Source organism: Bidens hawaiensis, unplaced genomic scaffold (assembly GCF_021521415.1).
Source record: "Bidens hawaiensis isolate Kalapana, Puna unplaced genomic scaffold, B.hawaiensis_p1.1 tig00032196_1, whole genome shotgun sequence".
Taxonomy (NCBI): domain Eukaryota; kingdom Viridiplantae; phylum Streptophyta; class Magnoliopsida; order Asterales; family Asteraceae; genus Bidens; species Bidens hawaiensis.
The window spans coordinates 71,829-89,785 of record NW_027495482.1 but is presented as its reverse complement, the minus strand read 5'-3'; positions in this window follow the sequence as shown (position 1 = coordinate 89,785).

Sequence of the window (17,957 nt, the reverse complement as noted above, 5' to 3'; positions counted from 1 at the left end):
ACACTAGTTTGCAAACCCTGCTCGGATATTCACTAAAGAAGACTTAGAGAAGATAACCCTGCCCGATAGACAAAATCTCATACCCGGCTAAGTAAAAGCTTGCTCGGAAGTCTAAGGTGTGCCCGGATCTATACTTAGCAAATTCTGAGGAGGTTGAGAAGATTCCAATCTTCCATATGTCTCATAGAACAATCTCCCCCTTTGGTCAATTGTTTGACCCAACATTTGGGCTTGTCCCCAGCTTAACGGGTTTAACCCATATTAATATTTTAAGGTCTATGCAACAGATGTTCTAAGTCCACTAACAAGAATCAAGACTTGTAGATTTAAAATCCTTAGCTTATTCCTACAAGGATCACCGAAGGTTCTATACTTACGGTAACTAAGGTCTACTTAGACCTTATGATATGATTTCTAATTTTAAATTTATATTGATTTAGCTAGGATCCTTATAAGTCTTTTTGTTTAAAGATTTAACATCTTTGAACTATCTCTATAAAGATATTCTATCCTAAAATTTTTTTATAATTACTTTTATTAAGGATATTCTATCCTAAAAATTTCTTTTACTCAAGATTATTTCTTGAAACTTTCAATAAAGCTAAGATTATATGAAGAAAACCTTCAAAATAATGAATAACAAGAGAATGGCCAAAAGTCTCCTGGACTTATCCAAAATCCTTAACCTGGATTTCACCATACAAAAGATGAACCATCCACCCAGGTTAAGCATGTGTTACTAACTGTTCATAGAATGCAGGAAAATAAAGAGGACAGGGGCAACAAAGACTTCATCCCCACAAACAGAGGATCCGACCATCTTTGCCACCCCTTTAAATTGTCTTAAGGATCATTGATCCTTCAACCTTAGTTACTATTGTCTGTTACAAACCATAAACTATTATTCATTAAAACATAAATAAAGGAAAAAACAAGAATGGGCTCGGGCCTTGTCTTCATTATCCGTCATCACCCATTCATGCAGCATCATCACATTCTACTGCACCTGCTCCTTTATCGGTCTCCACCGGTTCCTTAGCCCCACTGCTTCCAGCTTCATTTCCATTCGGCATCTCCACATCCTCTTCACCACCTAAAGCTACCAAACTCGCTTTCCACTTCTCAACATCCCAAACAGCTTTGTCGAAGATAGGATCACCAGCCTTTGTCGCCATCTTGATCCTAGCCTGCTTAACTGTTCTAGCTGCCCATATATTAGCCTCTTTTGTAGCCTGTTTAACCTCTTCCTGATGTCGTTCTTCTGCCGAGGATAGCTGATCCTCCGGTCGCTTCTTATACTTGGAGAGCTGAGCCATGGCCTTATCCTTTGCAACTGCCGCGCTTCCTATTCCCAAGAGGCTCTCGCTTATTTGATTCACAATCTTCTCATAATGGTCCTTACAAGCATTAACAGCCTGTTGCCAACAGTTAAGTAAAAGTTAGAAGGATAATGGATCCTTAAATTCAAGACATCAGGATACAAGATGCTTACAGTGAGGATCATGTCAAAGTGGGTCTCGGGCTAGGAGGATCTCTTTCTATTGGAAGTAGCTTACTTTGCTCTGGTAGTCGTGGTCTTTGGCTTGGAGGTGGCTGCTGCCTTCAAAGCCTCCTTCTTGATGCTCTGGGAGTAATCATGCTGTCAATATCTTCCAAAGAGAACTTATTAGCAGACTTCTGCGATTTCTGGGCACCTGCACAAGTCTTCATAACCCAAGTCAAAGGTAAATCAGTCCCACCGGGTATGGATTTCCGATCTACAAAGAAAAATTGATTCCTCCAGAAGGAATCGTTTAGGGTTACTTTTGAGATTGGGTTGGGTTGACGAGGTTTGCACTTCAACAAAAACCGATTTGAACCGTGGGCTGTAAGGGTATAAAGGTAAGACAGCTCCTGGAGGCCGAAATCGATCTTCTCCTCCTCAATGATTTTTTCGATAGTGCTTAGGACTCTCCAAACCATGGGCATAGCTTGAATATACGACATGCCGGTAGATTCGAAGAAGCTCTATGAGAAAAGGGTAGGCCGGAAAACACACCCAGGTTCGAGAGTAAACGCCACATCGGACAGTGGAATCGTACGGTCGGAAAATAGTTTCTGGTGGAAATAGTGACTGGAATTCGTCAACCTCGTGGTCAGTGAACTTACAAATATCCATATAAGGATTGGCGATTAGGTATTGGGGTTGCATCTCCGTTAGTTCGGAACCGTCAGAGGACTGATCGGAGTGTTTAGAGGGAGAAGAAGAAGCGACAGACATGTTTATCAGAATAATAAGAGAATAAAGAGAGAAAAGACGGATACCTGCTGAACGGCCGAGATATGTGATTATAAATGGATTATAGGGATCACATATATAGGCGGTTATGATTAATTTCAAGAGTTTGATAATAATTACCCCTGGCAGCTGTCTAATCGTTTAATCTTTTTGCAGGGATTTCAAATTTTAAAATGCCAGCTGTAAAGCAGAAACACCCGCCATTTTGGGGGCAATTGTTAGGGCATAGAATTTATGCTGAGGATTCGCTATCCTTGATCAGTCTGTGGATCGATTATACTTACGATATGTTCCGGATTGTAAAGGATCAAGGATTCTTAGTATTATATGTTTACTAATGGTTGTATTTGAATGGTGTTGTGTTTGTTAGATATAATAGATGGAAGACTGAGTCATCCTAATCTTGCACTACTAGAGGACTTCCGCATGTGGTCAATGATGATGAACGACTAGTGGAGTGGTGGCGTAAAAGTGGGAATTTAGTTAGTTATCTTTTTTGTTTATAACCAAGACTAGTATAATACCCGTGCGATGCGGGGGCGCCAACAATTTACTACACGGCACTTTCTGTTAGTTTATTAAATCCAAACAATTTGCTTATTAATAGTACTAAGGGTTCAAGTTTCCAAGCGCGGGCTTTTCTACCTTGGTGGAAAAGAACTACAATGTCAAGTAATAACCTTTGCAGGTGTATATCAAATAATTTAGCAATCATAGGTTCCCATTGAGGCGAGTAACAAACATTAACAATTTATATGATGTACAAAAGTTCATCCGCACAATGCAACTACAATGTAATTTTAACTATCTAAATCTATTCGAACTATTTAGTTATACATGGATAATATTAATATATTTAGTCCCAAGCTATACAAAATATGAAGCATGAAGTTATCAGAAGCTCTCGATTACCCACATGTATGAAAACATGGTTCAAAGTGTTTCAAAAGAGGTCAAGCGACTTCTCTTTTGGTTCTTCCGTCTTTGATGTGTCTTTTATGTCAAACTATTAGTTTTTCTTCATAAATTAAATTTGTTACCCAAGTCTTCTGCAACTATGTCACGGTCTGGTTCTGAAAACGTGTTGCCAGTCAAGTGCTCGGTTCGATGTCCAGTTTGGTTCTGAAAACATTGCATTTAAGCGTTTATGATTGTATTCGTGGAGAGTTTACCATATATATACATATATTTACTTTTACTATGTTATATACCAATAAGATTAAAAAAAAAACAATTATATTTTTTTATATTGATAGGCTCTCGTATAAAGGTCACAGGCTCGTTTATTAAGCGAGTTACATAAACGTCTTTTGGAACTCAAGGACGTACTTAATAGCGGGTGAATTACGCTTCTCGACAGAGACATTGGGTTTTTTGATTTTCATGTTAGGATATAAACCCGAGTCAGTTTTATCAGCTAGGCCATCATCATCTTGATTGTCATTAGAGTTATCAATGTTAATAACTTCATTCCGGCACCATTCTGAAAGGTTTTAGAGACTTTTGGCATTTTTTTCAAATCCTCGAACCTATTTAGACCACATTTTTTTAAATCAGCAAATTAGAAAAATAAAAAATAATGAAAATATAGCTACTATTTCACTCATCCCATGCTGCATAGGAGATTTGTAGGGATCCAAATCACAAAAAAATGATCTCAACACAATAATAAGTAGGCTGCAAAAGTGGACTTATAAAAGTTATATTAACTAAAAAAAGTTAAAAATACAGAAGATGAATGCTTTAACTTTTCCTTTGTTGCTTGTTCTTTGAATTTTTCTTTTCATCATGTTTGTAGCTATATAAACTGGTTTTCCCTAACATATTAGATAAACAAAAATTAATAGTTAACAAGATGTGCAAAATTATATAACTTATATAAGCATGAATAATTTGGATCAAATATTACCTTGTGATTTGTGTGTGTTATGTTGAAGATTTTCTTCATTATCACAGAAGCAAATGGAGATATTGCAGGGATGGATGTTTTTTAACAACCGATTATGTCTTTAAATAGTTTTCATTTTCACTTGCCTAACAAATACAATTCTGCCATGTGTCACTCCACTAACCCACTTCTTAATATTTGAAACATGATTTAACAGTTAATTTGCGCCAAATTTGTTTTGTGGGAATCAAAATTTTCATACTTTATAAATAATATGGGCCCTTTTAATTTAGGTACATGATACACATTGTAATAATAATAATTTATGAGCAACATGCAAAATGTGATTATAATTTGTAACTGTTGAAAAAATGTTACTTTTGTTGAGATTGTGTTTTTCAATTATGTTCAAGAAGTATGATTCAAAAAGTAATTTGAAATTGTAATATTATTTGAAGGTTGAAAAGAAATTGTATAACTATATAGTCTTGTGTTATGTAGGTATCAACGAAAGGAAGCAAAAATTGAAGTTTGGGTGATCTCCCATAATGCTAAAGCAGAAAAGATGAGCTAAAGACATCGTTTTAATTATTATAATTATTTTGGCGTTGATGGCTAGGTAAGTGTTACGAGTGTGATTGGAATATTCATGCTTACCACAGTTAGAGGGCTCTGTATTATACTATTATGTAGTTATTTGAGCCCTTCACTGTTGAACCATTTTTAATGGAATATAAATTTTGGAAAAAAATAACTTTTTAACATTTTGATTTAATTTTTTGTGCATCTTACTTCAATGATGCGTAAAGACTGCTACCAAGGTGGATAAATCATCAAGTCCATAATTGAAGAAAAGTGATTGTAAGTTTATTTAATTCTTAATGTGGTGTGTAATTTGAATTAATTTGGTGTGATGTTTTATTTAAGTGTAATAAGCTTTTTAGATAAATAGAGTAAATATGTAACAAATGATTTATATATTTAATTTATTTAATTTAATAAAATCATTTTATAAATGGAGCGGACATGTAGGTAGTTGAAATTAAGAGAAAAAAATGCTAATGGTAAAATTATATATTAAAAGTTTCATTTTTTATGCTTTAAAGACTTGTATATAGATGCAACTATAACTTGTACTTTATAATCTGCACCTCGGTTTTGAATAAAATTTATATCAAAACGTAGATAAAAATAAGAACATTTAGATGGTATGTTTGAAATTTTTTAAAAACATTATATACTCAAAGATATAAAGAAAATAGTAAGAAAAATAGATTTGAGGAATTTGTGGATAAAGTTGATGGACTTAAAATGTAAATATATATTATATTTACAAAAAAGGTTACAAAGATGAAGGGTAAATATTGTAATTATATCCTTACAAACTCAACTGTTACGTTATATAGGTTTTTGAAAAGACTAATCTAACCCTTGAAATTCATTATTTCATGCAATAAGAGTTGTACTTGTAGCAACCAGTTAAGTAACTCTTAAATTTTAAGAGGTCCTTGACTGGTGCTTTATATATAGTAGAGATAAAGATCAGTTAGAAAACACATGTACTACACACACACTCTTGGGCAATCGATAATTCTGAGCTCTCACACTTAGCATTATTGTAATACTTATCGATATCTCCACCCTTTGTAAGCATTTTTGATATTAATAAAGTGGTGATCGACGAGTTGTCATCACCCGGGGTTTTTTTTTCCTTTGATCTAATCGAGATCAAGGGGTTTTTACTTGCAACAAATCACGGTGTTCATCCCTATTTTGTTCATATATTCACTGTTATCAATTTAGCACTAAACCTCACATAACAGATTTGGATATATTATCCTTAACTGATTTTTGTCCAAAACAGATAGGATGTTGCTCTCCTTCATGATCCTCAAATAATATGGAATTTACTGTATTTCGGGATACTTCAAAGTATAAGAAAAATGGTTCACCATCTTTGGGTTCATGAGTATTGGTGCTGATGAGAGGTACTTCTTCACGTTTTCTAACACCTTGTCAAGTGTCTGTCCCCACTCGAAAATTTTATATTATCTTTAAGGATATCATAGAAATCTTTGCATCTTTCTGAGGATCTTGAGATGAATCTATTCAGAGCTGCGACCTGCCAGTTAGCTTTTGGATGTCCTTAACATTTGCTGGGGCTTTTAGATTCATGATGGCTTTAATATGTTCTGGACTTGCTTCTATTCCTATTTTTGTAACCATATATCCCAAGAATTTTCCTACTCTAACTCCAAAATGACACTTCGAAGTGTTCAACTTCATGTTGTATTTGTCCAGGATATTAAAGGCTTCCTTGAGACTGTGAAGGTGAGCCCTAGTCTTTTTTGATTTCACCACCATATCATCTATGCAAACCTCTATGGTGTTCCCCAGTTTCTCTTTGAACATAGTGTTGACTAACCACTGATAGGTTGCACCTACATTTTTTAAACCAAAGGGCATAGCAATATATACCCGTGGGGGGGGGGGGTCATGAATGCGGTATCCTCTTGATCTGATGGATCCATTTGGATTTGTAGGAATCCTGAAGAGGCATCTATGAATGTCAGTATCTCGTGTCCTGCAGTTGCATCCACGATCGAGTGTATGTGTGGTAATGGAAAGGGATCTTTGGGGCATTCTTTTTTGAGATCAACGTAATTGACACAAATTATCCATTTTCCATTCTTATGGACCACCACCACATTTGCTAGCCATTTTGGAAATTTCACTTCTTTGATCATCCCGGACTTCAATAGTATATGAACTTATTCTTGGATGATGATGTTTCTTTCCGATGCGAATTTCCTTCACTTTTGTTGGTTGGGCCTGAAACTTTTGTCCATGCCAAGTTTGTGAGTAATAATATCTTTAGATATACCTGTCACGTCTTCGTGTTTCCAGGAAAATATGGAGATCCTGCTTTTGAGGAAGTTGATTAGTTAACTTTCGGAATCCTATGGGATACCAATTCTTGTGAGCACTTTGATGTCAGGATCCCGAGGGTCGAATTGTATTTATTTTACATTGTGCTCATTTGTTTCCCAGGTATCTTATGCTCTTTTCTATAATTTCTATGCTTGTGTTGGTTTTGTCGCTAGCTTCATTGATGATGCATACCAATCCTTTGCCTCTTGTTGATCACTTTGAATCTTGACTACCCCAAGGTATTAGTATTTTACACATTGGTGGTATGTTGATGCTTTCATATCATTTATCCATGGCCTACCCAAACTAATATTAAAAGAATTTAGAGCATCCATAAGACAAAACCTTTGGATAGAATTTACTCCCTCAATGTAGAAATGGAGTTTGATTTCTCCCACTGTGCTTTTGGATTCACCACTGAAACCAACTAAGACTGGGATTTTGTTACGATCTCAGATTTTGGAATATTCATCCTTTTTAATGTCTCTAATTGGATGATATTCACTGATCTGTCACCATCTACTAAGATCCTGCGAACAAAACAATTAGCAATATATATAGTGTTTTGGTCAAAAATCGTTTTATGGATAATGTAACCAAATATGATTTTGTGAGGTAGAGTGCATGTATAACAATGGTAGATATGTACACGAAATAAGGATGAAAACATAGATTTTTTACAAGAAAAAAGCCCTTGATCGGATTATGATCGCCGGCACAAAAACCCCGGGTGATGACAATTGTCTATCACCACTATATTAATCACAAAAATAAGATTACAAAGATGGAGACTATGATCAGCGAATACAAAGAATGTATGTGTGTGTGGTAATTTCTTGATTAATTCGCCTACTCTGTGTATCGTGTTCAGTTGTGTAATGTGTGTTCCTAAATCATCATAGTTTGATATAAATACAAAAAAGATATTAGCAATAAGTCCTATTATTAAGCCACTACTCCATTATAGCTCCCACACATATTTGACCATGTGCTACCTCCCTTGGACTATGAATTAGTGGGGTAGACTTAGTCTTTTACCATTATATCTGCCAAATTATCAATATAACAAAGAGAAGAATCGTTAGTAAATAATAAGTACTGAGGATCCTTGATCATGACAGGATCTAGAACACATGCTAAGTATAACTGATTCAGAAATTTTGCCAGGATAACGTATCCGTAGTGTCAAATTTCCGTGCCATAACAATTACCCCTAAAATGGCGGCTGTGATTGTTGGAATCGATCTGACAAGACACATATTTGAGTTGATGTGGCTAGTACGTTATGATCCAAGTCGGGCATACCCAATAACAAGCTAGACAAACACCACGATATTTATTATTAGATATGATCTAACTAATAATTATCAACACTTATAATATTTGGAAAATGGGTTTTCTAAATATTTGCACTTGTGTGATAAATAAATTATGTGGATAATTTATATTATGAGAGATGTTATTTATTTGGATAAATAACATATATGTAAAAAGGAAAATAGAAAACAAAATGGGTTTGGTTTTTTGGGGGAAAAGACCCAAATGGGCCGGCCCCTCCCCCTCTCTTTCTCTCTCTCTCTCTCTCTCTCTCTCTCTCTCTCTCCCTCCTATTTTGTGTTTTCCCATAACATGCAAAGGTTTTGGTTGGGAGATCATATTTCTTGGAGAATTCACAATCACACCTCCTCTCTTACACACAAACTGTATCTTCCTCTCTCTTTTCGGCCGAGAAGAAAAAGAAGAAGAACAAGGAAAATTGCAAGTGTAAGATCCCAGCAACTTGGGTGTTTGTTGGAAACTTGTACGTGTATACAAGCTTGAGGATTTCCTCCATTGGAATATCGTCATTCACATCTTCATCCTCTTCATATCTCTTTTGGGTATGTAACCTAACACCCTATGGTTGGTTTTGATAGCATGCAAATCGTATTTGGGTCCTTGATTGGGTTTAAACATAAAACGGGTTTTATGTGTATTTGGTAAGAAAGATTTAAAACTAATTTCCGTTGCGTTTTTCACATATAATGGGTTATATGGACTTTGATAATCTTGTAAAAACCCAACAGTGATTAGATCACAGCTTTCATTTTTCTTTTGAATTCAAAATTCCTGCAAAAACAAGTGAGATTTGACAAGCTAGATATAACTATCATATATCTATAGAGTTTCTTGGGAACCTCCCTTCCGGCTATATATCTAACGCCTCTTATTCTACCTGCAAGTCATGAACAGCTAGTAACACCTGTTTTAACCCGGGTGATGACAACTCGTCAATCACCAATTTATTAATCAAAAAAGTTTATAAGTATTTTGGAGACTACGATCAATTTTACAATGAATGCTAGTGTGTAGAGAGAAGTATGAATTTTGCTTTAGTGTGTGTGAGTACAAGTGAGTTCTAATCGATTGTTATCTCGATGTTTATAAAGTAAATAACAACTAACAATAATTCCTAACTGTCTGCCACTCCTCCACAACTCCTCCAACGTTCATTGACCACGTGTTAGGAGCTTCCAATAGCGAACTTTGAGGTAGACTTAGCCATAGAGTCGTTGCTTTTTTGAATAATAACCTACACACGTGAAACAATTGTTAATAATATCAACTTCTGAGGTTCCTTGATCTTAAGAAGGATAATTGATCCAGACACGTCTTCAAGGATAACATATCCTTAGTATCGAAATTATCAGCCCTAACAATTGTCCCCAACATTGACCGGTGTTTATTTTTTACAGCTAGAATTTTGAAATTTGAATCATGCAAACAGTAGATGATTAGACATATGCCAGGGATCATTATTATCAAACCCTCGAAATTAATTATCACCGCCCATATATTCGATCCCTATAACCCTTTTATAACCACATATCCAGGCGGCTCATCAGGTATCCTTTCTGCTGTCTTCATTCTTTTAATTTTTCCGATTGCAATGTCAGTCGCTTCTTCTTCTTCCCCTCCTAAATCATCCGACCAGTTGTCCGGTGACTCTGAGTTGACGGAGATGCAACCCCAGAACCTCATAGCCAATCCCTCTATCAAAATTTGCAAACTCACGGACCCCGAGATCGAGGAGTTTCGCTCACTGTTTCCATTGGGAACCATATTCCGACAATACAATTCCGGCGTCCGTTGTTATATCTATTCTCGAACTTGGGTGTGTTTTTCGGCCGGCCCTTTTCTTATTGGATATGGATACCCGTTCCTTCCTTTTACACAAAGCTTCTTTGAATCCACTGGCATATCCTACATTCAGGCTATGCCTATGCTTTGGAGAGTTTTAAGCACCATCGAAAGAATTATCGAGGAAGAAAAAATTGATTTCGGTCTTCAGGAGTTGTGTCATCTCTATACCCTCACTACCCATGGCCCGACCCGATTCATTCTGAAATCCAAACCTCGACAACCCCATCCGATTTTAAAAGTCACTCTGAATGATGCCTTCTAGAGGAATCAATTCTTCTTTGTAAAATGTGACTCCATACCTGGTGGGGTTGATTTACCTTTACAGTGGGTCAGAAAGGGTAGGATCCCGGATCCTTAATAAAAACATAGTCCATGATAACTTATCTAAGTTTGAATCTTTTTTCTTTCTTTTATTTGCAGTTGAGAATTTCGTTTCCTTATGTAGATTACCTGGAACAGAAGAAAAAACAAAACGATTCCTTGCCCTGGATTATGAGGTTAGAACTTTTCAAGCCCGGTTTGTTGAAGGTTTTTGTGAGATCTCCTCAGACTCCGATATGTCAAGTAAGTTTATAACAATTTAAAATAAATAAAATTAGATAGAATACTTATCTGTTGACTTAATCTTGTAGGCGCCAAGAAGTCTCAAAAGTCCGCTAGCAAGTTCTCCTTGGAGGACATTGATAGTATGGTTACTCCTCAAGATATCAAGAAAGAAGCTTTAAAGGCAGCAACCAGTTCCAAGCCGAAAACCGCAACTACCAGAGCCAAGTCAGCCGCTTCCAAGAGAAAGAGATCCGCTGAGCCTGAAACCCACTTCGATGTGGTCCTCACTGTAATTACCCTGTATCCTACTGTTTTGGATTTAAGGATCCAATATCCTTCTAATCCATAATTAACTGATGGTTACAGGCTATGAACGCTTTCAAGGATCATTATGAAAAGATAGTGAACCAGATGGTTGAGAAGCTGTCTGGGCTGGGAAATACTGTGGTTGCAAAGGACAAAGCTTTGATCCAGCTTTCTAAGGACAAAAAGTAGTTCGAGGATCAATTATCCTTTACAGAAGCTCAACGCCAAGAAAAGGTGAAGCAGGCTACGGAAGAGGCTAAAATGTGGGCTCCTAGGTCAGTGTTTCAAGCGAGGATTAAGATGGAAATGGAGGCTGGTTATCCCGCTTTTGATAAAACGACCTGGGAAGTGACTAAGTGGAAGACTGCTTTGGTGGCTCTTTGTGGCGAAGAGGAATGCGGAGATGGCTGAGGAGAACAAGTTTGGAACTAGTGGAGTCAAGGATGCGGTGGAAGCCGGTGAAGGAGCGGATGCTGCAGAATGCAAGGAAGCAACGTGAATGGGCGATGAAGGATATTAAAGACAAGGCCCGAGCCCATTTTTTTATGTTGCTGTTTTTGTGAACAATAGCTATGGTCTGTAACAAACAATAGAAATCAGGATTTAAGGATCACTGATCTTCAAGACAATTTTCAGGGGTACCGAAGGTGGATGGATCCTCTGTTTGTGGGGATGAAGCCTTTGGTGCCTCTGAATTTTATTTTCCTACACTTTAAGAACAATTAGTAACACTTGCTTAACCCGGGTGGATGGTCCATCTTTCGTGTGGAGAAATCCGGGTTAAGGATTTTGGGTAAGCCCAGGTGGCTTATGTTTAACAATATAAAACTTTTGACTATTTTCTTGTTATTTGTTACTTTGAAAATTTGTTTGATATAGTCTTAGTCCTATTGAGAATTTTAAGAAATATTCATGAATACAAGAAATTTTTAGGATAAAATATCTTTAGGAAAAGCAATTATAGAAATTTTAGAACATAATATCCTTATAAAAATAATTCAAAAGATGTTAAATCTTTAAACAAAAAGATTCACAAGAATCCTAGCTAATCAAATGTAAATGGGCAAACAGAAATCATACCATAAGGTCTATGTAGACCTATGTTACCATAAGTACAGAACCTTCGGTGATCCTTGTAGAAACAAGCTAAGGATTTTGAATCCATAACTCTTGATTATTGTTATTGAACTTAGAACATCTGTTGCAAAAAGCTTATAAGATTAATAGGGGTTAAACCCGTTATCCTGGGGATAAGCCCAAATAATTAACTGGGGACAAGCCCGTGCAACTGGGGATAAGCCCGTGAACTGGGGACAAGCTCGTAAACTGGGGACAAGCGCAAACTGGGGACAAGCCCAAAAACTGGGGACAAGCCCAAACTAGGGGCAAGCCCAAACTGGGGTCAAGCCCAATAACTTGGGACAAGCCCAAACTGGGGACTGGCCCAATATATGGATGTTAACTGGGGACTCGCCCAAACCGGGATTTAGCCCAAACGTGAGATAACATGAAAATGTTATAAACCGGTGGTATGGTACGTCTAACATAAATCGTAGAATCCTCCATATATCTGAAAACAACGAAATTGTCAGCCACTGAACATGTACTGGTCTCGCTGCCCCGGACTATATGTTGGATAGCGTGCGCTCCTGGTGAGAGTGTAGAAACTCTAATTTATAAGAAATGTGAAAACCTTTAAACCTTAGGGGATATGACCATCGGGGATCATCCCAATCGTGGGCTAGGCCAAGGGAAATAGTTTAGTACCTTAAATATAAAAGAGAGGTGGCCAGCCTCTTGATCATTGAATATCTTACTAATATCCTGCATTGTTGCTTAAAAGTTGGAAAATACAAGTGTTAAGAATATGTTATCTTTAAATAAGCAAAAATCAAAAACAAATAAGTGATTAGATAGATATTACAGATTTTAGGATCCTTGATCCTTTAAGGATACTTGATCCTCAGAGGATACTTGATCCTGATCAGAAAAAGTATTTCTTGAGGTGGATAGCATTCCATCCTCTCGGTAACCTGCTGCCTTCCATAGTGAGCAAATGATATGCCCCCTTTCATGCTTCCGACTCGATTAGATAAGGACCTTCCCATTTGGTTGCTAACTTCCCATCAGCAGGATTGGTTGTGTTTTGGAAGGCTTTCCTCAAAACTAAATCTCCTTCTTGAAACCTTCTGATTATGATATTCTTGTTGTATGCCCCAGCTAACATTTGTTGATATTCCACCATTCTGATTTTGGCTAGGTCTCTGAGTTCTTCAACAATATCTAAGTCTTCAAGAAGGATTTCTTCATTGGCCTCAGGATCGCGGATGCTTGTTCTGGCTGTAGGAACCACCATCTCTGTTGGGATTACCGCTTCTGACCCAAACACTAATGAGAAGGGTGTTTTGCCCGTTGCATTCTTGGGTGTTGTCATTGAGTTTGAAAGATTTGGGATTTTCCGTGGCTGGAATCTCTCTAGTTTGAATGTACTTCTTGATTGGGAGGATCCAGGATCCTTGTCTTGCTGAGGATGATGGATCCCAAAGTACAATCTGTTTGTTAGTTGTTATCTCCCCAACTTCTTATTCTCCTATTGCTGGCGAGAGTATATGGATGATTGGGATCTTCGTATCTTCTGGAATTTTCAAGGATGAGGCTAAATTAGCTAAGGCATCTGCCACAGCATTTTCTTGTTTTGGTACCTGAATGATACTAAACAACTCGAAGGATTTGGCTAACTCTTTCACAACTTCTAAATATTTGATTATTTTTTCACCTTTCACGGTATAAGAACCGTTAAAGTGGTTAGTTATAAGTAAAGAATCCATATAAACTTGAAGATACCTGATCCTCATTTGTTTGGCTAAGAGTAAATCTGCGATGAGTGCTTCATACTCTGCCTCATTGTTGGTGTCTTGAAATGCACATGCAATGGACTGGGGTATTATGTCCCCCTGTGGTGATTTCAGTAGTATGCCCAATCCCGTTCCTCTAACATTGGATGCTCCATCTGTGAAGAGGAGCAAGGATCCTTGGGTTCTTCTAGTTGTTGAACCTCCATGTCGGCTTCTTTCTGCATGTCACTACTGAAATCAACCACAAAGTCTGCGAGTGTTTGTGACTTGATGGTTGTTCTGGGTTCATATTGAATATCATATGAACTCAGTTTCACAGCCCACTTGGCCATTCTACCTGACAATTCTGGTTTTCTAAGAACATTCTTAACAGGATAGTTAGTTCTCAAAATAATAGTATGAATCTCAAAATAATGTCTTAATTTAGTGGAAGCCATAATAAGTGCAAGAATTATTTTTTCTAAATGAGAATATGTAACACCCCGTAACCGCAGCGTAAACGTAAACGGGATGCAACAGACACATCTGATATCAACAGCATTGCTTATAAAGAAAACACCACTACATTAATTTAAACGTATTACATTGTTCCGAGTTTCGTTACCGTCTAGGCGTTATCACATAAGTTTTACCGATAGTACGTTAACATGTTTAATACAAAATATAGACCCTTAAGCTTCCACAAAATAGCACACATCATCAAGCACGTATCACTCATTCCAATTTGGGTGTACCTAGAAAGCATGTAAAGAAAACGGGTCAACTACGAATAGTTGGTGAGTTTCACTAATTTAAATAAACCATGACAATTCATTATAATAATCATAAATTAGCGATGTAATTATGCTGAGCCTACAAGTGAAACCTCTGTTAACCCAGAAACACATCTAATAACCTCTGGGGACACTGTTAACCCAGAAACACATTTAATAACCTCTGGGGACACTGTTAACCCAGAAACACATTTAATAACCTCTAGGGACACTGTTAACCCAGAAACACATTTAATAACCTCTGGGGACACTGTTAACCCAGAAACACATTTAATAACCTCTGGGGACACTGTTAACCCAGAAATACATTTAATAACCTCTGACTATCCACACACAACCCCGTGGCATACTCCGCCCACGAACCTGCCCCAAACCTCTATGCCTAACATTACATAGCAAAATATATATAACAACAAAATAGACATGTGCAACTGGCTGGGAAACATCAGCAAATCCGTGCCGGACCAGTTGGGTTTGTCAGACCAATAGTACTATCCACACTCTACCGGCTTTCAGTTAATCACTCGTTTCCGGGGCCTTAGAATGTTAGCAACTCAGACAATTACCATCTTAGTACATTTCCGTACGATTCCCGTACAATAAAATATATATATAAATCCACGCAAATCCATGCGTTCAGTATGTATTTAAACATTTCAATAGTAACATGCTTTCCGCCCCGGGAAAATATTTTAAAACAATTCAGAAAAAAAAGGGGCTCGTGAAACTCACCTGATTCTCAAATGCGTGCTAGATAATTTAAAACTCCAATTCCCAACCGACGAGTATCCTATAACATGTAATGACAATTTAGGTCTAGTGTTTCAATTCTAACACTTAAGCGTTTCATGACCGCGCATCACCCAACTAGTTAAGCGTGTTTCATTCGAGTGTTACTTTACTAAACATGTTTCGAAGACCCATTGGTGATAAGTTTCGAGTTTCTTTATTTATATAAACTTATATAAATATCTAAAATGTCGGTTTGTTTCATAACACTATGTCGTCTTTGCATATCCGAACATGCTCACTTTTAATTTTAAAATATTTACACATGTTATATATTTCGTTTATAGTGATTTGTTTAACACGCAAGTTTCATAAAATATAATATATAATTATACTTTATGTTTCAAAATACCTTTTTTTTTCTCTAAAGTCTCGTAATGTAATATTCAACTCACATATATTTCCAGATATATGTGTGTCTGTGTCTGTTGTATACTTTTTAGCAACTAACGTTTTTCCCAATTGTGCTTTTAATCTCTCCGTATATAACTACCCTAACTAATTATATTTGGACACCAAATGAACGTTCCATAAAAACCATCTTTTAAAACGTATTTATATTTTTCAATGCATATATATATATGTGCAATATTCTTTTAAATCCCTACACATATTTAAACGGGTTTTTTTTTTTTTTTTTTTTTGTTGTTGTAAGTCTCTATATATTTTCATTCAAGTTTCACTCAATACTTTCAATCTAATATATGCAAATATAAAAGGTGTTATAAACCAATTTTATACTTACTGATATGTTTCAAAGCCCTTTAACAATGATTCAATATATTAAACATTGGCGTACATATATGGATTTAAACGTTTGTTTGTGTGGTGTCAAAACCTAAGCATGCGTTATTTATATAGGAGTTTTCTTAAGTGTTTTTTATTAAAAATAAGTTTATAATCCATGTTTTCTACACAAATGTCATAAAATTATGTTTTAGCCTAACTTTTTGGGTGATTTGAGGCCATGTACAAAGGTTATACTCTTAACAAAAAGAGATTAGGATGAGTTAGGCTTACTAATGCTAGGTTTAGTAAGAAAGAAGGATTAGATGATGATCTTGGCTTCCAAGGTGACTTCAAACTCCACTAAAGATGCCTAGAATTTTGTTTATAGTTGTAGTCTTGAGGATGAAGTTGTGTGTGTTGTGTAAAGGAGCCGAGAGATGTGTGTGTATGTTTGTTGTTTTGAAATATGGTGTTTCAATATATTAAGTCCCCTGTATATACTCAAGATGAGGTATGTTGGGTTGAATAAACAATTCAAGAATGGGTGTGGTTGAGTGTTGAATGAGGTAAAAAATCTAATGGATGGGATCATGGGGTAGGTTACGGATTATAACGGGGGTGGGTGATGGACATAGGTGATAGAAATGAGTGGTGGGTAGTTTTGTAAGATGAAATCATGGTGTTGTGATGATAATAACTCGTGCATCATATATTTTCCTTTTATTACTAACTATTATAAGTAAAGATGTTGTGTGTGTATCTATATGTTTCAAAACCGGTTAGGGTATAATTGGTTTCATCGGAATCGTTACAGAATACCTGGCTCTGCATCTAAAAGACTTTTACTTACATAATAAAAGGGATGTTGTTCACCTACATGATCCTTCACAGGACAACACTTACAACATTTCCTGAAACAACTAGGTAGAGATATAAGGATTCTCCATCCACAGGCTTTATTAGAGCTGGAGCTGAGGATAAGTAATCCTTTAATGCTTTAAGGGCGACTTTATGCTTCTCTGTCCATTCAAACTTCTTGTTTTTCCTAAGGATGTCATAGAAGTCTTTGCACTTCTCCGAGGATTTGGAAATGAATATGTTTAGAGCAGTTATTGTCCCCGTCAGTCTTTGGACATCCTTAACATTCGCATGAGATTTCAAGTTGACGATGGCTTCTATCTGCTCAGGGCTTGCTTCTATTCCTCATTTGGTCACCATGTATCCTAGGAACTTCCCAGCCTTGACACCAAAGTGGCATTTTGAAGGATTCAACTTCATATTGTGCTGATCATGGATGTTGAAAGCTTCTTCAAGATCTTTGAGGTGATCCTCAGCTCTCTTTGACTTCACCACCATGTCATCTATTTAGACTTCCATGGTTTTGCCTAGCTGATCCTTGAACATCATGTTGACCAGTCTTTGATATGTTGCCCCTGCATTTCTTAATCCGAACGGCATAGGAATATAACAATATATGCCGGTAGGAGTCATGAATGTTGTATCCTCTTGATCAGATGGTTCCATATGAAATTGTTGAAATCCAGAGGAAGCATCCACAAAAGTGAGCATCTCATGTCCTGCCATTGCATCCACCATGAAATCTATATGTGGTAACGGGAAAGGATCCTTGGGGCATTCCTTGTTTAAATCTGTAAAATCGACACACACCCTCCACTTTC